The 23,437-nt window shown below is 32.1% G+C and overlaps 2 protein-coding genes across 2 annotated transcripts in view; both read left to right on the top strand.

Annotated features, from left to right (window-relative positions):
* The first annotated feature begins 502 nt into the window (after window positions 1-502).
* Window positions 503-23,437, top strand: part of LOC145335343 (uncharacterized) — a 91,666-nt gene continuing 68,731 nt past the window's right edge. Inside the window, exon 1 of the mRNA XM_080181078.1 lies at window positions 503-566. The gene's annotated coding sequence lies outside the window, so the exon portion shown is untranslated. The remainder of the gene's footprint in view (window positions 567-23,437) is intronic.
* LOC145335345 (uncharacterized) overlaps window positions 18,255-23,437 on the top strand; it is a 36,684-nt gene continuing 31,501 nt past the window's right edge. Inside the window, exons 1-3 of the mRNA XM_080181081.1 lie at window positions 18,255-18,393; window positions 18,586-18,661; window positions 19,003-19,062. The gene's annotated coding sequence lies outside the window, so the exon portion shown is untranslated. The remainder of the gene's footprint in view (window positions 18,394-18,585; window positions 18,662-19,002; window positions 19,063-23,437) is intronic.

Below are 23,437 nucleotides of genomic sequence, written 5' to 3'. Positions count from 1 at the left end.
AAATCTTATCTATTATACAAATTTTATATCTATTTAAATTTTTTTCATGTATTTAATTCCATTATTTTTTTCATGTATATTTCAACAAAAAAAAAAATTTGCTAGAAATTTTTTTTTGTAATATGCGAAGGTTCCGTGATCATATGAACAGGCTATTTTATTTGAGAAATCCACTATTTTTTAAAAAACTCAAATTGCCCAATAAAATTAAACGGTCTAGCTAAGTTTTTGAAAGGGATAATTAGTGATTTACAACGATATCCTGGCCGTATGAAAATGTATAGCTATTTCAATATTTATCAAATACCTATTTAACCCCTTTCTTTCACACGTTTAACCCCCAGTATGAAAATTAGGGAATTTAGCAATATTTGGCACCAATTTTAATATTTTGAAGCCGTAAATTAGTTTTTGAAACTAACGATATGACTGAAACCAAGACTTATAAAAATAAATAAGATTAGATACTTAAGATGTAATTATTAATGGACATATTTTTTGTTTTAGTTATAGAGAAGCTTTGCTCCTAAGAATAACTTGGCCTTGGCGTTATCTTGTGTGCTTAGGTAAGTGTTAGATTATTCATTTTCATAAGGAGCGCAGCTACTTTGTATCTAGGCTTTGTCCCTCCCCTTTTTTCATTATTCCCTTTTTACACTTCCTTGTCAATAAAACAAGGATGACAACATCCATAAAAGCGAAGCTCTGAAAGGTAAGGACAACGAACATTAACACTTGTAGATTGTCAGAACTGAATTAGCAGAATATAAATGCATCAGTACAAACAATATTGTAAGTAAATTTGTTGCAAAACTGCATAAATAGATGATAATGTTTACATTTTTGGGACTTGTTTATATGGATGCTTTGCTTATAACATTGTACCTTGTTGTAATAGGTATCAGTTTTCAAAAAACAAGCAGAAGAATCGGATAATTTTAACATTCAAAATTTGCTGTCAAAAAAGTTAAAAATCGACACGTTTCAAATAGACGTACGGACATTCTGGTATTGATTATAGAGTTGCTACGCTTTCTAAATTGTACCTAACTACTACAGGAATCATCATGCAAAGTTTGGAATCGATAGGACAATTCTAACCTGTCTAAATTAACGAAAAGAGCTAACTCTCTGTGACGGACGGACGAACAGACGTATGTACGGACGGAACGACCCTAATTATAGAAAAGCTTCGCTTTTAACAAGGATCATATATCGTAAATATCTACAACTTTTTAACAGTATATTAGTTTCATATAAAGTGAATTCTAATCACTGATTGATAACACCATTCCCTTATTTTTAAAAGCGAAGCTTTTCTATAATTAGGGTCGGTCCGTCCGTACGTCCGTCCGTCCATAATGGATAGCTTTTTTCGTTAATTTAGGCATGTTACAATTGTCCTATCGATTTCAAATTTTGCATGGTGATTCCTAGTTAGGTACGATTTAAAAAGCGTAGCAGCTCTATAATCATTACCAGAATGTCCGTACGTCCATTTTAAACAAGTTGATTTTTTACTTTTTAACAACAAATTTTTATGTGATCTTATCATCCGATTGATCTGATTTTTGGTATATTGATTCCTGGGACAACAAAGTATAATGTTATAAGCGAAGCAACTCTATAATCAAGTCCTAAAAATGTAAGTATGTCCATGTATCAGTTCTTAGTTTCATTAAATTACAATTCAGTTAAATAACTAAAGATGAAATTACAGATTTCATTGTTTCAGTAAATAAAATACAAACATTTGATAAAATAAATCTTAATTAAAATGTTGTAGATATGACCAAGCCTTGTAAATTTTCTAGAAAAATTCTAAAATAGGGTTGTGAGATTTAGGTAGGGTAAGGTTTAAAAAAGGGATAAATAGTTTGGAAAAACAAAAAAAATTATTATGTTTAGAAGAATATATAATATATTAAAATATAACTCTGCAGTGTATTTTAAAAACAAGGAGTAATATTCATTGAATGTACATTATGCTTTTAAACAATCAGACCTATATAGCTGTTGTTTAACCCATTAGTGACGAACCGGCTTTTATCGCCCGGTTCCAAAAAATCCCGGAAAAACCGGTTCTCAGTTTCAGGATTGATAATTCTCAGTATGAATCCCCTCTCTACTACCCTGGTTTTCATTTCCCCCTGGAGCAGGCAGTTTTGCTTACTTCCGTTTGCCGGTATAGCTCAACAAAATTTGAAAACCAAGAAAAACGAGGTGATTTTAAAATACCCCTCCTAACTTTTTTGTTTATGAAGTAAAGTTAGTGATTTTTTTCGTGAAATTTAAAGTTTATTGGCAACTACATTCATTTGTGAATTCGTTTTATTCAAATTAATATTTTTTATATGATTTTTGTATCGTTTTTTACGTGCTATATAGGTCCGGTTCGGCGCAAGTAAAGATACCCGCTAGTTTTATTGCCCTGCTCGGCGCGAGTAAAGATACCCGTCCACATATAATATCAAAATTTTAAAACTTCTAGGAAACGGGCTTTTTTAACTGAAAAGGGTGGCACCTATAGCCAAAACACAAAATGTGATATAAATCGTTTTGTATCTTACTTGTAGCTCTATCAATTACATGAGGTTATGTAGTTTTCAATTGCGGATGGTATCGTAGTATTAGCTACTCTACAACTCACTTTGGACGTTCAAAAATTACATTTTTAATTTTTTGGGCCATATAACCGGGTATTTAGGACAAAACCGGGCTTGAATGCCGGGGGAAAGCACCAAAAAACGCCAAAAACGGTTACCTATGCCGAACGGTTTCTTTACTCGCGCCGAACCGGGTTTTATTGCAACTTTCCTGTGCACGCCACTAGAGCAAAACAAAAAATTGGAATTCCGTTTTTACCATAGCAAAGCTTCCCTGAAATTTTCAGCTCGATCGGTCCATAAAAGTGGCGCTCGGCACTAATGGGTTAAATTGAGTTTATCCTATATTCCTGCTTATTTTGATTAGATTCAAAATGATGTGCTTTTTGAATGAGTCTTAATACACCCATTCCCCAATTACTCCTTCCAATATTTTTCTCCTATCCTCAATTTTTCTATAAATTCAAACTATCTTAATTCTCTTAATTTAGAATCTACTCATTAGTTTACAACTTTATCCATCTTTGTACATAGTTTATTTACTGGTTGATTTATTACCTGTTTATTTGTATTTTAAAAAAGATACCAAAAAAAGACAACCTGACATATATATTATAATTTAAATCTTTATAATGCTTTTTATTTTAACCTTACAAATATATTATAACTCAAATAATATACAAGTTGTTTTCTTATTATTTTAAATTAAATTTCTATGGATGTATAAATCCCAGTGTTGGATGTGTTTATGACATATAATTGAAAAAGTATGGATGTGTAAATGCCAGTGTCAGATGTATTTTTGACATATGTATAAAAATATTGGATGTATTTTTGCCAGTGTTGGATGTATTTATGGCGTGAGAATCGATTTTACTGTCATTTATACAGTAAAAATTCAGTTTGTCATAAATACATCCATTGCACTGGCGAAAACACATCCACTGTAAATTTGCTGGATGTGTAAATGGCAGTCCCCCCTTCGCTTTTATGCATGTTGTCATCCTTGTTTAGATAGATTGAATATAAAGGGGTTGTTTCTATGCCTAAAACCAAAGGGAAGCCAAGTAAAGAACTCAATATAACCCAACCTACAGAAATGATCAAATGAAAATATACCCTACAATGTTTAAATATATTTATTAACTAGCAGCTACATCTCTAGAGGCCTTTAGGGTTACTTTAAGTGGTGGGGGTTGAATTCGTCCCCCATTTTTATTTTATAAAAAGAAAATAATGGGGGAGGGGGGTTACAGTTTTAAAAAAAAACATTTTAAACCTTCCCAGTACCTAAGCAAAGCTATACTGTAAAAGAGAATAGACAGACACAGATCTTGTTATTTTCATAAAAAGATAAACATCTTTTTTGTTTAGGTACAGAGAGGCTTTACTCTTATGAATATAAGCTGGGCCTTAATGTTTATCTTTTGTGTGTAAATAAGAGGTAAAAATATTATTAGTAGCACAACTAATCTATAACTGATTTATATCTGTTTGTCTGGTTCTCCACCAAAGAGGTCTCTAGGGACAATTAAGGGAAGTATCCCCTCCTCTTTCAATTTTTGGGGGTAATTTCAATTGGAATGGTGGATTTATTCTATCCTGAAAAAGTCATAAACTTTCCCATGACCTATAAGAAACTTTGATGAAGCTGTTAGTAAGATTCTTTTCTACAGACACTTTGACAACCTGTAAACTAATGGGAATGGAAGTTTCTAACCCTGGCCTAAAGTATTTAAAATCAAATAAAAATTTGTCTCACTTATTGCAATTTTAAAACATGAGGGAGGGGTATTATCATTGCTCAACAAGGTAGTTTATGAGAAGCTACAAGATATCTTACAGTTTTATTCATGGAGGGAGGGGACATTGGGCTGTTTATTACACTAGCCCCCAAAGTTTTATAATAAAGTTTTCTTATTTGTGTCCAAGAGTGTCCAAACGTTTCAACAACCAACTGTAATCTACAAAATGTGTAATTTTGTGTCATCATGAGGATGTACATAAATTTATCAGCCCTGGATGCCTACTGTCAATAAAAAATGTATATTATCAATTTTATTTTGCAGGTACTGAGTAGCTTTGCTCCTAACAAGTACTTTATCCTTTGTGTAGAGGTAAGAGGTAAATTATGATTATTTCCTTTTTATACAGCAGCTACTTCATAAGAAGGGTTTGTCTGTTCATTCCTCTTTTTCTTTCTTTCTTTTGTTTTTATCTTTTTCCTTTCTTCTTTTACTCTTTTCTTTCCTTTCATATTTAATATTTTTAGGTAATAATGATTTGCTGTTTATTGATAGAATTAACCATGTTAATATTAGATTAGTCTATCTATGATTTGATTAGATATTGCATATTAAAAGACTGAAAATGTAAAGATTTCTAAAAGGCATCTACTCTACAACTTCTTTTGTCTGTTTAACTTGGCTCAATCTATAATGATCTGGAGTAATTACTAGAAATGTTGAAATGACTATGAACTGCCAATTAATATAGAATCATGTAATTTCTTGTAAATTCCCCACTTACTATTGTGTTTCTAACTCCTTTTTAATTCCACTTCATAAATATTTGGCGATGTTGACATCCTATGATTTATATTTTATAATTTGTTTTATCTATATCATGAGAAATATAAACATGATTATCATATCACAAAAATACTTCTCATAGACAAGGTAGTGTAAAATAATTGAATAAATTCAACAAAAGGATTTACTATGTGCTATAATTTAATTCTTCTTTACAGTGAAGCCTCTTAAACTTCTTGGAAATGGGGAAAAGCAAGTCAATTTAGAAAGAGTTAAAGAAATAGTAAAAAAACATAGTTTGCTAGAGGAATCAAAGATTTTGAAATAGTTTTATTGAACATTACAGTGTTATTTATAGAAGAAGGTTAAAATCCCTTTTTTGAAAGTATAATCTTACAAATTATTATTTAGAAATGGAGGAATTAAGCACAGGAACTAAAATTGATGAGAACACAGGTTGTGCAGGTCCTGGTAGTGATACTATAAAGGTATGTATTCCCTATTTTTTTAGTGCCTAAAATTTGGTATTAGTCTTGAAAATTATACAAAAAAATATTTCAGTTTATACTTTTAAAGTTGTAAGAAAACAATAATATCTCAAAATACCAACTCCTAGTAAAAGATCTCTAAAGCATAGTTGCATATTACAATTTTAAATCCATGTAAGATCTTGCGGGTCCTTAAGGTCTTTAAGAAACTTTCCATATCTCTTCTGCCCACAATTTTTAAACTTAAATGTATCTTACATATTTCAATTTTGTAAAAAATCTGTGACCATTTCCAAGATGCTTCATTCATTAAAGATTCTTTTACTAGGAAAAACGGCAGTAAAATTATCACCTAACACATGATACATTTAGAATGAAGGTGAGATGGGGTCTACAAATCCTTCCATGTGTACAATTGCATGTGGACTTCAATTTGGAGTTTTTCCTCTAACATCTCAAGATTCAAAATCTTCGAATTTGCCCAAAGAACTTGGTAATATGAGTATAAATTTTCAAGGTCCTGCAGGAGAATATCAAAGAATGCTAGCCAAAGAAAAGATTAAAGAGATCAAAGAGAAAGTTGCTAATTATTACTTTGATCAGGACTGTAAAGTTATAGCTATTCCAAATCATTATGTAGTACCTAAGAAACCAATTGTGTTAGGTAAAGAAGGGAGAAAGAATCAAGATGATCAAATTTTGGACAAACATTGTGAAGAAACCTTACATGATCACATTGTTAATGCTGCTAGAAAATCGAAGTCTGAATATTTTGTGATGTTAGGATTTCAATCTGGAGATTGCATTCAACAACTAGTTAAGAAAGGAAAAGACATCAGAGGAAAAAATCAAACTGCAGATTTTAATGAGCATGAAAAAAGAATAAAGGCATTGTTGGACATTGAAGATATTCCCAAGGAAAAACTAGATTTATGCATAGAGGAACATTTAAAATGGAAAGAAACAAGCTTGAATTAAAAGATTCAAAGAGCTGGCTGTTTAAAAAGGAATGTTTTATAGATAATAAAAGTTTATTTAAAGGGATTAATTAAAAGCAGTTCCCCTTTTATTAACCCCGTACAGATCAGGAGGGGTGGGGGGGGGGGGGTGCTGAAGCAATAAGGAACTTCTGTTTGTTAGGAAGGTCATAGCAGTTTGATTGCTCCTTGACCAATTTTCAAAAGAGCGATCTGACGAATATGACTAGAAAGAGATATCTTTTTGTTTTAAAAAAAGCTCCACCACGGCGGCTCGCTCACTTATAGAAATGGGAAACTTATAAAAGTTTTACTCAACACACGAAATCATAACAATTTTCATGAGAAATACGCATTTTATAAGGCATACAAAACGCTCTAATTTTCGTTCTATTTAACGTAATTTTATAATTTTTTTTGCTGTTTATTTTATTTTACATATACTTTTATCATTTTATTAAAAAAAAATTATCTTTTTTCATCATTTTTAGGAGAAATTAATGCTTAAACTAAGGGTATCTTTAGACGCAAAATTGACGCACTTAGAATAAAAAATGCGTATTGAGTACAAAGGGGGGATAATTTCAAGTCATGAATGTTCTAAAGATATCTTTTTTTCCATAAAATTTTAATGTTTAGTCCACCCCACGTCACCCCGAAAATTATATATCAATTTAGGAAGATAATTTTTGTAGAATAATTACAGAATTTACAACGTTATGGACTCTGAAAGTATAGTTAAGATCAAAGGCGTGCAAAAGGTTGGTATAGGGGTTGTTTACACCACCCTTGTAAAATTAAGGGGGATGGATACACCTCCCTAGGTGTCCACCCATGTCCACCCTCTTGACAAGAGCCTACACCCTCAGATACACCCCTCTATAAATTCCAAGGGGACGTAAAGGAAATAAATTTACACCCCTTAAATAAAGTGGGGTTGGGGGTGTTTAAGAAGGGTGTATATAAGCAAGTCACAGATTCAGATAATTATATGCTATCTATTTTTAGATAAATTAATTACCAGACTTTACTAAAATAATCTTGCAATATTCTGTACAACTGTACTGTACAACTTTTAATTAGTAAATTGGGACATGAGGAAGCTCTCATACATATGTAGGGGGGGGGGGGTGGAGTTAATGCAACCATCCCATAATCAATTAATCCAAATTTTGTTATGAAAATTGGCATGTGTAATCCTTGGTAGGTCTGTTTTTCAAAATTTAACAAAAAGTTAAGCTTAAGGGGGGGGGGGGGGTTAAGGCAACCATCACGTAATCAATGCACAAATGGCACTTAGAATTCGAATTTCATTACAAAACTATTAATCCTATTTTCCCAAAATGGAACAAAAAGTTGGAAAAGTAATGGCTAATGGCTGTTTGCTCAGCTGTTTAGCCGTTTTTGGGCTATTTTCAGGGCAAATCCATCAATAATCATGTAGGAATCATCCATTAGGGATAGGTTTTAATGGGTGCTGAGCTGAAAAATACTACCAAAAATAGTGGCAGCTGGGTAATCTATAATACAAAGTAGCTTGATGTCTGTCCGTCTGTCCGTCTGTCCGTCTGTCCGTCTGTCTGTCTGTCTGTCTGTCTGTCCCTTAAGATCTCGGTAACCGCTGAACCGATTGGATTCTACTCTTCAGGGTATATACCTATTGGTCCTGTGGTGGTTTTAAGCTATTTTCTTGGGGGGTGGGACACCCCCAACCCCCCCAAAAACAAAAAAAATTCCCCCCAATTTTTTTTTTTTTTTTTTTTTTTTTTGTAAAAGAATTCTTTTGTAGAAATATTCTTTTGTAGAAGAATTCTTTTGTAGAAATATTCTTTTGTAGAAGAATTCTTTTGTAGAAGATTTCTTTTGTAGAAAATTTCTTTTGTAGAAGATTTCTTTAATTCTTCTTATTTTTTTTTTTTTGAATTTTTTTTGTTGTCATCTCTTGGGGCAAAGCCCCTAGAGGCTAGGGGCGAAGCCGCTAGTGGCTTATAAGGTTATAAAAAAATTGAATATTTCCATGGAATTAAACTTTTCTTAATTAACATTATAACTTTATGTCATGGACATATTACTAAAAGAACTTTTTTTAATTTCTAGATTTCGCTGTCATAACAGCTAAAATCTGCCAAAAATGGCTGAGAACGGCTGTCAACAGCCAAAAGTATATATTGTAGATTAAATCATCCCGCCCTGGAAAAATTTTGATAAAAGTTTTGCCCCCAGTAAAAATTGGTTGATTTAAGCAAAAAAATGACCCATGCTAAATATTTTTCTGTGATGCAATAATTGTGACCTCATGAGCACTGCAAAGTTTTTGAAATCTGCAAAAAAAAAAATTTTTTTTAGTTCTTTTGTGTGATCTCAATTTTAAAGATTTTTACAAAATTTCAATTCTAGTATGTCAATATAAACCTGAAATTTAACAAAAAAATGGAGCAGTCTCAATTATAACATAAGAAGGTGTTTCAAGTAATTTGCAAAGTCAAATTCCATTTTTGCAGAGTTTTTCTTACATAACTTAAAAATAAAAATTTTAATTTGGTTTTCATTTAGATGCAGTAACTACTGTAACCAGGCAGTTTCAAAATTTTAGCTCAATATATATCAATTTTGCTCACCTTCCAACACTAAACCCCCTTTATTGATAAGAAGACCATTAATTTTATTTGGGGTTTCCCTCAAAGTTTTTACACAGATAGTGTTAGTATTTATAGTAAATTATGACCTCAAAAATTGTATTATATATATTTATGCAATTTTGACTTTGGAAGATGTGACATGTCTAGGGTAGGTTTTTTTTTAAAAACATACTTTTGCTTTAATGTATGTTAAATTATACCAATAACCATATTTTAATTTTCAGTACCACCCACTTAACAGCTAGAACTGGCTGGAAACAGCTGGGAGTGGCCAAGAGTATGATGAGTAGATAGGGCTTTTGATGTGTCTAAGGGTAGGTTTTTATGGGTGCTAAGCTCAAAAATACCACACAACATCCATATGGCAGCTTGCTAACGGCCGCAGCTCAGCTGGGAGCGGCCAAGAGTAGAATGAGTAGATAGGGCTTGTGACATGTCTCTAGGTAGGTTTTTAACAGTCTGTGTAACAGCCCCAGCTGCCAAATTGATGGACCCCTACTATTTATAGTAGTATTTTTGAGCTTGGTACCAATAAAAACCTACCCCTAGACATGTCACAAGCCCTATCTACTCTTCATACTCTTAGCCGCTCCCAGCCATTTTCAGCCAGTTCTAGCCATTTAGCAGCTGGTACAAGAAATTTTAAAAATGGATATTTAAAGCAAAAATATGTTTTAAAAAGTTGATTCCTATGTAATTAATGATAGTTTTGCCCTGAATATAGCCCAAAAACGGCTAAACGACTAAGCTGCCAGCTGTCAATTTTCCAACTTTTTGTTTCATTTTGGGAAAATAGATAAACCAAGGATTACTCATGCCAAGTTTTGTAATGAAATTCAAATTCTAAGTGCAATTTGCGCATTGATTACGAGATGGTTGCATTAACTCCCCCCCCCCCTTAAACTTGAGTTAATTCCTTTAATGATCTTGATAGATATATGTTTATAACTTTTAATATATTTTACAATAGTGCTCAAAGTTAATGTTGGGAGGGATAAATATCCCAATCCTCTTTTTATAAAAAAATTTTAAAATGTAATAAATTTCTTATGTAAAGTAGTTTTGGTAATATCTTAATAAAATCACCCTTGATTTTAGTTAAAGAGGGCTGTTAAAAGTCATAAGTGGGGTGTCAAAAAATTTAGTTGTTAATAAATTAATGGAATATAACCTGATATTATAAATTTGAAACATATTTTTGATGTACAAAGAGATTAAAGGAGCATGAATAATTTTTTATTTGTTTTTTTTCAACACAAGGTTATTTGTGTATCTCTTGGTACAAGATACCACCATATCATTAGTTAAATCTAATTTTTTTATAAATTAAGTGAATCATTCTGTCAGACCAAGGGTAGAAACTCAGCAGATAGACAGACAGACAGGCAAGAAGAATTATCAAAGTTTGACTATAATAGACAATTAATTAGATAAAATCCAATAGAGAACCTGTGAATAATCAGACAGACGGAGGGATAGACAGACAGACAAGACAGACAGAAAGACATACAGACAGACTAAAGGACAGTTAAATAGTAACAGACAGTCTTTGAGGCGTTAATAAATTACAATTAGGCTATGCTAGATGATTCATTGAAATCCAAAAGAGAGGCAGTTAGACAGATAGACAGACAAGTGGTGGGACAGACAGACAGAGGGACAGACAGACAAATGGGTACTGCCTAAGAACAGTTTGGCTGCTATATGAATCATTAAAACCCACAATAGAAAAGAAATTTACATTAGTTTCTTATTTCGATACTCAACGCCCCCCCCCCTCCCCCACTCAAAGGGGTTTATTATTTCTTAAAATCAATAAGTGACTTCTCAGCATGATAAAATTGAATATACTTTTTATTTCATCAATTTATCGTAAATAGAACGAAAGTTTTAATCATTTTATTGTCTACAAGAAATATGTTTTGAGTAAAAATCAACCTAATTGTCAGTAAAAACGTCATATTTATGCATATTTACACAGTAAATAAATTTTGAAATTGTATTCTATTGTAATGAATAACTTAAGGGGGTTGTATGAATTATCAAAAACCTAAAAAAAACCTAATTTGGTTAAATTAGTCCAAGTAATGATTGATTTAGTACAGCACATATGAATATGTTGTCAATTTCCTATCAGAGTCGCAGTGCCACCTAAAATTTGGTAATCTTAGCATCAATATTGCGCACTCTACAGTTGTTTTAATATTTAGCAGCTGGCTGCTAAAAAGCAGCTAGGAAGCAGTCTGACAGCCATGACTAGAAAATATAATTTTCTCTAAAATTGCACATAAACCACTAGAAAAAAATTTATGTCTCTATCTGTAACAGTAGCCGAGTTAGAATGGGGATGGGTTAATTAGCCCCCCCCCCAAAAAAAAAAAATCTATTAAGGTGCAAATTGGGTTCCCAATCTGTAAGGGTTAATATTTCGTGTCATTTATTTTATTTCTGTTATATTCTACAAAAAATATTTAAAGTATTATTGAATATGGATAAGGAATATAAAACATATAATATTGTAGGTTCTTAAAGAGCATGTAGGCAATAAGAAAAACACAATTGAAAACACATTCCTGTATAGGTTTTCCACCAAAAATCTAGAAAAATTTTATACCTATCAATACTTTACTTACAGACTTCAAGAATCAAAAACAGAATGGGATTCTCTAATCATTATTCCAGAACATAGAGCTATTATAAATATAGAGGTAAAACTTGGACCTAAAGATCAAGGAGATAAAACAAAACTACTGAAAAATGCTTCTGATCAAACAAAACAGCACTTTTCTTTCATGCAGAAATTATTTGGAGGAATGCTTTGCAAAGATTGGGTGTTTGTCAGGGCTGCATGTGTTCCTTATTTAGAGATTGTTGAAGGTGCTGAAATACCTTGTGGCAACTGTCTGCAATTCATTCTACAAGATGTTGATGATGTAACACCTTGGTTGAAGTGGATATCTGAACACAAACTTGTTCCATCTGATAATCATGATCTGACAGTATATGAAAATCTTGTTGCTGAACTGATATATCACGCTTCTATTAAAGAGTCAAGTAGATTTAATCATTTGATATCTGATCCAATAACCATTAGCAAAGAAGTTGAGAAAGCATTGACAGGAAATTCTGATGGAATAACAGGAGAGAGTAATGTTCCTGTGTACATGCTTAACATTGAACAACTGCAAGCAGTAAACTCACCAGCCAAGTTCCTTATCATAGATGGCGACTATGGTACTGGGAAAACATATGTTTTAAAAGAAAGGGCAAAAAAGTGTGCCACTGACAATCATGAAGATATAATATTTTACATTGATTTAACAGCAATAACAAATTATAATAAAGAAATGAGTTATACATCCTCAACATCTGTTATGGATGAAATGGCTAAGTTGGAGTTTGAATCTTATCCGAATGTAAGAGTTATTACTTTTAGAGACCTTATTTACATATCTAGATTGTCAGTTAAACAAAATGAAGAAATTATGTATTCAATAAATCAATTCTTTAGAGATAATCTTTGTGATCACCTATTTATTGATGAAATGATAATTGGAAGTTGTGAATTTCCTGGCTCTGTGAAAACACTTTGCATGACTATGAAAGTAGATGATGACTTTATGAAAGAGAGATCAGAGTGGATAGAAACTATGATAAAGAATCACAATGCTCTATGCTTTAATCTAACAAATAACTGACGAAACAGCCAACTAATACACAAGTTTTCTGAAGCTTTCAATTCAAAAATATCTTCAAAACTTCCTGACAATAATGTCATTGGTAGCCATATTTATTACTATCATAATATTCATATTATATCACCTGGCTTATTAGCCATTGCTGCAGTAGAAAAATATTTCTCATTTCAACCACAAGAAGGTGTAGTTGCATTAACTACTCAATATCATGACTCAATGTTTGATTTGTTACACAAACACTTTTCCTCAACTAGACCAGTTGTGTCAGACTTCAAAGCATTTATGAACAAACCTGAAGGAATATTAGTAACAAATTTCTGGGAATTCCAGGGTGCTCAAGCTAGAAACATTATCATAAGTGATGATAATTCAGAAGAAGGATTTGCTAATTACTGGATACGAAATATGATACTTAGAGCAATGTCCTTTGCAATTGTTATTGCAAAAGAGAAAATTCCTACAGGAAACAAATTTGGAGCAATTAAAGATACAGATTTACATGACTTTATTTATGCTGAAAGAGAAGCTATAGATTGTCATCACTATCCCAACAAAGATAAACATGAAATTAGTCCCATCACTATGGCAATATTAGATAAGTACAAACTATTGGACCAGAATGAGGGCATTGTGATTGTAACATACACAAGAATTTCTAAGAATATTATGAAAGAAGCAAATACAAAGAAGTTTTTTAGTTTAACTGTAGAAGAAAGAAAGAAACAAGTTAGGGTGAAAATTAAATTAGAAAACAAAGAGCTTTATGAAGAATTGTAGAGAAATATTTCTAGAAAATATGATGAAATATCTTGGAGCTACTATGATGCGTATGCAATTGAAGATCTAGTTAACAAGCCAAGACATATTAATTATATCAATATCAATTATTACTCAGAATTTTATTTCAATGAAGCAAGGAATATTATTGTATTTGCTGATGAGAATATAGATCATAAACTTGACTTTGCAGCTTGGGGAGACGAGACAGATTTAGATTATTTAGATATAGAGACAAGGATATATGTTAATATGAGTAAGATAAACAGAAATAAATTTGAAGCACTTAGAAGAGATGCAATCTGTGAATCACAACCAAAGTTTGCAATAGTTGTTCATGATGGGAAAATAGATGCATTTAGTCAACCTAAAGAAGCTCTCAATCTAATTGAGGATGATAACCTACATGAGTACATAACTAAAGAAAACACAAACCCATTGAAGGAGGAAGAACATACAACTAGGGAGGTGGAACAATCTTCCAAATCAATAAGAAATCGCAAAAAGTGTTGTATTCTTTAAGATCATATATATTCCAGAAAATATGTATATAATGTAATTTTTTAATGATAATGTATAATATTATATGTAAATTAGGGAAAATTAAGAGTTGAAAAATATTTTTTTTCTTCTATATTTATGACTTTCACTACTCTATAATTTATTTTGTTTGCAAGCGGTCGTGATTGATAAAGATTTTAATGGCTTTTTGTAAACAGAATGTCTTTTAATTCTACTTATAACACTAGATTTTTTACATTGAATTACATTGGGTTACATTGAATAGATTTGAATAGAAGATTGTGCGTATTTTTACATGCATATTTGATATAATTTATATTATCACTGACAATCTTGCCCATAGGTAGATTTATTAAGTAGTTCTTTAGCTTTAAATAAAATCTTACTACTTTATGTTATACCAGCGGCTACGCCCCTAGAGGCCACTAGAGGCACTTGAGGAGGGGGGAAGGTGAATTGGATAACTTATTTTTTTAAATTTAGATTTAAAAAATAATTATAAACCTTCCCAGGACCGTTAAGAAGCTACACAGTAAAGGAGAATCATAGCGGTTCAGCAATTAGCGAGATCCTTTGGTACAAACATCCTGCATTTTAGGATAGCGCCCCTAGTAACTAGGAGCTCTGTAAAGGGGAGGAAAAGCAGAAAATAGCTATCCCAAAATGTTAATTTAAAAACTGAATAGGCCAATACCGTCCTGTGAAGAGAGAACTCAATTGGTTCAGTGGCAAATTGAATCTAAAGCTACAGCCAATAAAAACCTTACTACATTATATAATAGAATGAGACACAAGGACAATTAGATAAATATATGTATAAGTAGCGCAGCAATAACAATATAACAAATATATATCTATAGCAATTACAAGATAACAAAGTACATGACACCTTCTAAATAGATAATTTTAATGTTTTACAAGTCTTTGAAGTTGTTAATAAACAAGCAAGATAACTTAATAAACCTTTAAAAAATTTTAGAACTTAACAAGTTTTTTGGAGGAGGTAAGGTGTATGATTATTTTTGAACAAATTAAGCCTTATTAACTTTTTTTTCCAAAGTATTTTAATATTAGTTAATTAAATAGAACAATACTTATTGAGAAGGTTATTGTTCCAACAGAATGATTTTAATTATGGGTAGCTGCTGAATTGCTGGCAGCAAAGTGTCTGTTCGCATACCTATATTGATGGAATTTAAAAGGTTAAAATCTGGTAGAACCAATTATTAAATTTACCATTGCATCTGCAGAAAAATCTTAAAGTTCAATGCGATAAATAACTATTACACAAACTTTTTAAAAACAAAGCTTTTCTATAATTAGGGTCGGTGTGTCCGTCTGTATGTAGCGGATAGTTCTTTTCATTAATTTAGGCAAGTTAGAATTGTCCTATTGATTTCAAACTTTGCATGATGATTCCTATATGAGTTAGATACAAGTTAGAAAGCAAAGCAACTCTATAATCGTTACCAGAAAGTCCATACCTCCATTTTAAACATGCTGTTTTTAAACTTTTTTAACAACAAATTTTTATGTGATATAATAATCAGAGTTTTTTGAGTTCTGTTTTTCATTACAACAAGGTACATTATTATAAGCGAAGAATCTCTATAATCAAGTCCTAACAATGTAAGTATGTCCTTAAACAGTATTCTGTATTTAAAATGTTTTGCAACAAATTTACGTATAATTTTGTCAAAACTTTTATACTTATATTTTGCATATTCAGTTCTGACACTCTATAGGAGTTAATGTTTGTCTGTCCTACCGTTTCAGACCTTTGCTTTTTGCACGTTGTCATCCTTGTTATATCTAAAAATGTATTAAATAGCCTGAAGCCTGATAAAAGCTAAACAGAACTGTAAACAGTGGATTAATTGTCCAGCCATTGAGAATTATGTTTAATTTTGATTGGTTGTTTCATTAAGATAAATGTCTAACGTTTTAACCACTTATTGTAATCTACAGAAGCGGTGGTTTTGTTTATCATAATTGGGGATGTCCATCAATTTAACGGCTATCGCCTTATCCCTTCAAATCCCTGAGTAAAATTATACATTTTCATAAGTTGCGCACTATCCACAAAAGCATATGTACTTCTTCCCACTTGGCCTTGCTTATCTGTCCTTATCAAGGTCACAATTTGTTGTAAGATAGCTACGCCTTTGAAAAAACAAGGATGACAATATCCCAGCAGGTCAGAGCGGAGCACAAAAATCATTGTTTGACAAACAGCAGTTATAAAGCAGATGTTCAGTAGTAAAATAATAAAGGTATAGAAATTATAAATTTTGTACACTTTTGTAGCATGACAGACAGACAGACAGACAGAGGGACAGACAGACAGACAGATGGACCAAGTAAATTATATATTGGAGAATTATCAATATTAAAGGAAATCTTCACACAAAAATTGAACCTTCTATCTAGAATAGCAGCCATGTAATTAATGTTTACCCCAGTTCTAACAGTCAGAGACATTTTGATTTGTAGTGAAGCTTTGCTACTAGTAAACCCTTTCATTGCAGGGATCTAAAGGGATAAGACAATGGCCAATAAATATATGTACATCTCCAATGATGATACCCAATAACACACCTTCTGTAGATTACAATTAGTGGTTAAAAGGTTTGAACACTCATCTAAATGAACCAAAACATAAAATTTACCCAAAGTTGTTAAGCCAACAAATAAGAAAAGGTTATTATAAAACTTTGGGGACTAGTGTAATGAACATCCCAATGTCACTCTCTCTCTGTCTTCATAGACACACATATATCTATCTATATAGTTGTTATATATCGCATTATATTATAGACAGCTTACCGCGGATTTTAAAATAAAAATTATAAGATTTAAACAAGTTTGTTTTCAGCCTCGAGGGGCCGCAGATACTGGATGACAAAACTGGACAAATTGTTTTACTTTTATTTTAACATTTGTGGGAAATTTTGTTTAATATGATGTTATACATGAGTTTTCAGTAAGGCTAAAAACCAGTCCTAATCCAGCGGATATCAATCGGTTTGGAAGCAAGACTAGAAAAATTCTACAACATAAACAAATGCAACAGAAAAGGAAGGGAGTGGACAATGCAAGTAAAAATAATCTGCTGTCATTTCCTCCCCCCCCCTTTCCCACCATATTAATAGCTACTAAAGGCTGAATCTTGTTATAATCCGAGGGATGATTAATTTACCATCCATTATCATATCTCTTAAATCCCTGCACAGACAATATACCGCTATACCCACACTCTCACTTATTCAGGGAGAGAGGTATACTTGTACCCAAAGTTTGTCTTTGAAGTTTTGGGTACTTTTATCTTGATAGTTTGGTTCATACTAGCACTGTCTAAACTTTTATAGAAAAGGAAATTTTGTTATCATGATTAAGAGTGAAGATAAATTTATCGTCCATTGTCTTATCCCTTAATATCCCTGCACTTACCCAACAAGTTTTTTTACTGCCTAAATAAGAAGAAGAAAGGTGTCCAAATTTGTTAGATCAAAATATATTTTTTTTAAATACATGCATTATATCTGTAATCCTGTATTAAAAAGTAGGAATTATTTTTTGTCTGAAGCTAAAGTCATACTGGTCCAAATTGGTTATTATTTATTAGGTAAGCTTTATAAATGTTTTTGGGTAGTTTTAGACTATTTTCCTTGAGGCTATGGCGAAGCAACAAGTAAAAAAAAAAGGTGTTATTATGTATGTATGTGTAATGCCTATTAAGATCCTGTAAATGTTTAGACAACTCGTGTCATTTAAGTTTGGCTTAAGTCCAAGGCAGGTTTTAGGCTATATTGGAGAGGGGACAAAATAACCCAACCCAACTAGCAAATCCTTTTTCTATTACAAAGTAATGTAATGTCTCTGTCAGTCTATTTATTCAGATAAAGTTTAAAAAATATATTGTCTTCAAAAAAGTATTTTTGTTTGAAATAAAGTTTTAGTACGTTTGGCAACCTTAACATGTATTACTATACTCTGACTCAGTGCTTTGATTGCTTTAAAAGTTGAAATATCATTCCAGTTTGTCTTTAGTTTATCACAAAAGAAAGAATTGAAAATAGTTTACTATGTTAGTCATAAGATTTGTTCAGACTTATTTATACATTTACTAACTTATTGTGTGATTTGCAGTATAAGGTACAAATATTTATTTATCCCATCATATAAATAAAAGTTTTCTGCGGATATTAAAATAAAAAATTAGATTAAAACTATTGCTAATTCTTAATTAATTGTTAGCCCAGAGTTCCGGGCTATCAAAATTGGTGTTAGATTTAGAGTTTTTTATTTTAATATTCGTGGAAAATTTTCTGTAATGTGATATTTCAGAATGCCTGAGAACTGGTTCTAATCCAGCAGATTGAATTGATTTTGAAGTCATACTGGAAATATTATTAAAATTAAGGTATCTATAAAAAATCATATTATCCTATTATATAATCTACTAGCGGTTTCGTCCCAAGCCTCTAATATAATTTTTTTAAAGGGGGGGGGGGTGATTTTTTCATGGGGGTTTTGCCTCGAGGTTGGGGTGGGTGTTCTCCCGCCCCGCTTATTTGTTTTAGTTAAAAAAATTGTTGGGGGAAATTTTTTCGGGGAGTGGGGGTTTCTCACCCCCAAGATTATAGACTAAAACTACCACAAGACCAGTGGGTGTATTCCCTGAAGTGTAGAAACACAATCAGTTCACCGGTTACTGAGATCTTAAGCTGTATTAGTGCATGTATAACATATTTGTTATTTTAGTTGTAGAGAAACTTTGCTGCTAAGGAATAACTTGGCCTTGGTTTTATCTTCTGTTGTTAGGTAAGTTGTAAAATTATTCATTTTCATTAGTAGCGCAGCTACTCGTTAACCAGGACTCTCCGTTCCTCTAAAAAGCCTTTTCTCTCTTTTCTTTAAAATTAGCTATATATGTATTAAGATATATAAGTTTTCCGGAATTTTAAAGTTAGGGGGAGATTTGAAATCTGCATCAAATTTTAAGGATTTTTTATAAAATTCGTTTTTTCTATAATTCTTTATCTAAAAGCGGAAATGCATTTTAAGTTAATTAATTTTGGCATCTGTGATTGGTGGATTTAAAAAATCTGCTCTCTGATTGGATGTCGTACATCATTCAACCAATTAGAGCGCAGGTAGTTTAAAATCCACCTATCCTATTGGTCAAAATTAATTAACTTAAAATGTGTTTCCGCTCTTAGATAAAGAATTATAGAAAAAACGAATTTTATAAAAAATTCTTAAAATTTGACGCAGATTTCAAATCTCCCCCTAACTTTAAAATTCCGGAAAACTTATATATCTTAATATGTATGTATACTAATGGCTACGAATTTTTTTTTTTTTTTGGGGGGGGGTGTTTAGTTGAAAACCTTTCCAGGACCTATGAAAAGTTTGAGAGCTGGGGGGCGGGGGATTTACAACCCCTCACCCAATCTTAATAGAAAAAAGTAGGAAAAAATTATACAGGGAAAATTTTGTGAAATACGAAGCTATACAGGATTTCTCAGAATGGCTGAGAACCGATTCTAATCAAGCATAAATTAATCGGTAAGCCATACTGGAATCATTATTATTAATGATTATTAAAAGTGTACATATATACAAAACCCTATTATCCTATTCTTATAATGAATAACAGGATGTGTGTTTGTCTGTCTATCTTAACTGAAGGATCTCGCTGATAACTATTTAAGGGGAGGGTACCACGACCCTCCCAAAAGAAATCACTGAAAATCTAAATTTTTTCATGTAGAGACTTGAAAGCAACATAGAAATGTTACGTATTATAAAAAAAAACATTTGAAGTGCCACTAGAGGCCTCTAGGGGCGTAGCCGGAGGTATCATAAAAAGTAGTAAAGTTTTTTCTGTCTGAAGATTAAGATTTCAATATTTACACTTAGTTCTCCATTTTAGCTAAGCTTTACATGCATTGGGTTGATTTAAAGCTATTTTATTTAAGAATTTGGATGGTTTTAGGCTATTTTTCCGTTATTAGGATAATTTGGCTCTGGTATCTTAAAATTTGATTATCCAGATAAAAACGATTTATTGCTCCTTAACAGGGACCTAAAGATAGATGACCGATAGATTGATGTACATCCCCAATGATTTTGAACAAACGCTTTGTATAGATTAAAAGTATTGGTTGAAACGTTTGAACACTCAACTTCATGAATGAACCAATAAAAATTAACTAAAGTCCCCAAAGTTGGTAAGGCAACAAATAAGAAAACATTATTATAAAACAAGTGTAATAAATACTAAATAGCCCATTGTTCCTTTCTCTCTCTCTACTACATATATTTTTATCCAAAGTGTTGATAACTTATAATGTTGTTATTATGATACTTACAAACATAACTATAATAAACACATCCAACATATAAAAGTAACAGAATGTTTGTCTAGCTCTGTGTCTGTTTGTTTGTACTCAAGTATTTAGTCAACCGCTGGGTTCTCCTTTGCTGTAAAGCCTGTTATAGGCCATAGAAGGTGTATAATTATTTTGTGAAAAAAAATCTTTCCTCCTTCAAAAAATTAACTTTTTCTTTTTATATTTTACTCAATTAATTGTTCTAAATTGAATCTATGGCTTTATAAAAATTAAGCTTTTCTATAATTAGGTTCTGTCGGTCTGTAAAGGATAGCGCTCATTGTTAATTTGGGTATGTTAGGGCTGGTTTTTCAATTTCAAACTTTTTATAATAAATCCTGTAAAATGTACAATTTAGAAAGCGCAGCAACTCAATAATTTTCCAATTCAAATGAGTTTGTTACAATGATTCCTAGGACAACACCGTATGATATTTCAAGTAAAGCATTTCTGTTATTAAATCCTAAATTAAATTGTGTTCTTTAATAGTGTCCTGTAAATATGCAATTTTGCAACAAATTAAACTAAAATTTTATTTAGAGTTTAAAATTAATATCCTGCTTATTAAGTTCTCATACTCTAGTGTTAATGTTCGTTTGTCCTTCCATCCAATTCTAGAGCTTCGCTTTCATGGCATTTAATGCAAAAGAGCCTAAGAAGGAGGAGTTGTGTACCCCCCTCCCCCCACTTCCACCAACCTTAGTAACATTTGTAATTATCATTCAGTTTTATAGGTAAGGCCAAGGTCTTAGATTTGAGATACTTATTTTTATTTTGTTATAACCCTTTTGATTCTTTACCCCCCCCCCCCTCCTCCTTACCCCTGTAAATATCTGTTCACGCACTTGGTTGTGGTTGTGGACTGTTTATTGGACTAGTCCACAAATGTTTTGATAACCTTTTCTTATTCGTTGGCCTAATAACTTTGGGGACTTTTTAAAGAATTTAGATTGTTTGATTCTAAATAACTAAATTTGATCCACAGAAGGGGTACTTTTGTGTATCATCATTGAGGCTGTACATCAATTTATCGGCCATTGTCTTATCCCTTTAGATCCCTGTTGCCTACAGCAGATATTTCAAATTTTGTTGAAATAGAGGCCCTCATCCCTTCCCCTTTCCCGGTAAATATCTGCAGAGAGAGAGAAGACAATGGGCTGTTTATTACTCAAGTCCCCAAAGTTTTACAATAACATATTCTCCTTCGTTGGCTTGACAACTTTGGGTACTTTGATTGATTGACTCATTAAGTTGAGTGTTTAAATGTTTCTGTCATTTTAATCTACAGATATTTTTGTGTATTATCATTTCGTATGTACATTAATTTATCGGCCATTGTCATATTCCTTTAGATCCCTGGCCCATATGCCTAACCTAAATTTATACCACAACATTTATTTCAATTGAAGATGAAATAATAAACTTGAAATGGGCCCTCACACTCCCCATCCATTGTCTGTGCCGCATCTGGCTTTTAAAAATTTCATTTTGTTTAGAAATAACACTTACAAATATTATCCTTATAATAAAGTAACAGGATCTGTGTGTGTGTGTGTGTGTGTGTGTGTGTGTGCAACAAAGGATCTTGCTATCCTCTGACTCTAGGGGCGTAACTGCTAGTCTTTATTATTATGGTACATAGTATAGAGTACCAAATTTGTTAAAGTAAATCTTTTCTACATTAAAGGATTTGCTCTTAATCTCGTCCGTAGGTATTGGATGGTTCTTGTTGTTATGAGGCATGTTAGAATCATCCTAAGGTTTTCAAACTTTTTTTCTTGGACTATATCTCTGACATGAAAAATTGAAGCCTAAAACCTGGCCTAGATTATTAACAAACTCTCCTAAAAATTCTACTAGCGGTTTCGCCATAGCCTCTAGGGGCTTTACCCCAAGAGGTAATTTAAAAATAAATACTAAGTACCTCTGGTGCTGCAACCACCTATGTTAAATTAACTGACTAAAAAAATGGGGAGGGGAATTTTTTTTTGTTTTTTGGGGGGTTGAAGTGTTCCACCCCCCAAGAAAATAGCCTAAAACCACCAAAGGACCTGTAGGTATATTCCCTGAAGAGTAGAATCCAATCGGTTCAGTGGTTACCTAGATCTTAAGGGACGGACAGACAGACAGACATCAAGCTACTTTGTATTATAGACTAGCAGTAGTGCAATTAGTATTTTAGGGCCCTGTAATTAAAAAGGTGAGAGAGAGAAAGAGGCATAAAATAGCCTAAAACCATCACGGGACCTACAAGAAGCCTCCCTTAAAAGAAAAACTCAATTAGTTCAGTAATTGTTGACTTCTAAAACCTTAGACAAAAAATAATACTAAAAGTAACAGGATATCTGTCTGTTTCATTGTGACTGTCTGTCTTTACACCACTGAACCGTAATGGTTCATCTATTGAAGAAAAACACCTAGGATACATATTTATTCTTGAAGTTATGTACTTTTAATAAAATAACACATACACACACACTTAATTCTTATGCTCACCCACTCACACACCCATTCAATTATAACGAAAAACACACCTCTAAAGCACAATCACACAAACTTACTTACACACACACACACACAAACTAAACAATCTACTCACACACCCACAACTCACAAAATTTCATTAAAAAGTGAAATGCTTTTTTTCAGAGCAAAGCTTTTCTATAATTAGGCTCGGTCCGTAACGGTTAGCTCTTTTCGTTAACTTTGGCATGTTAGAATTGATTTCTAACTTTGCATGATGATTCCTATAACAATTTAGAAAGCATATAAACTCTGTAATCGTTACCTGAAAGTCCGTA

This window comes from Acartia tonsa, chromosome 13 (assembly GCF_053477335.1).
Source record: "Acartia tonsa isolate MP-2025a chromosome 13, ASM5347733v1, whole genome shotgun sequence".
Lineage (NCBI taxonomy): Eukaryota > Metazoa > Arthropoda > Copepoda > Calanoida > Acartiidae > Acartia > Acartia tonsa.
This window is presented reverse-complemented; position numbering and strand designations above follow the sequence as displayed.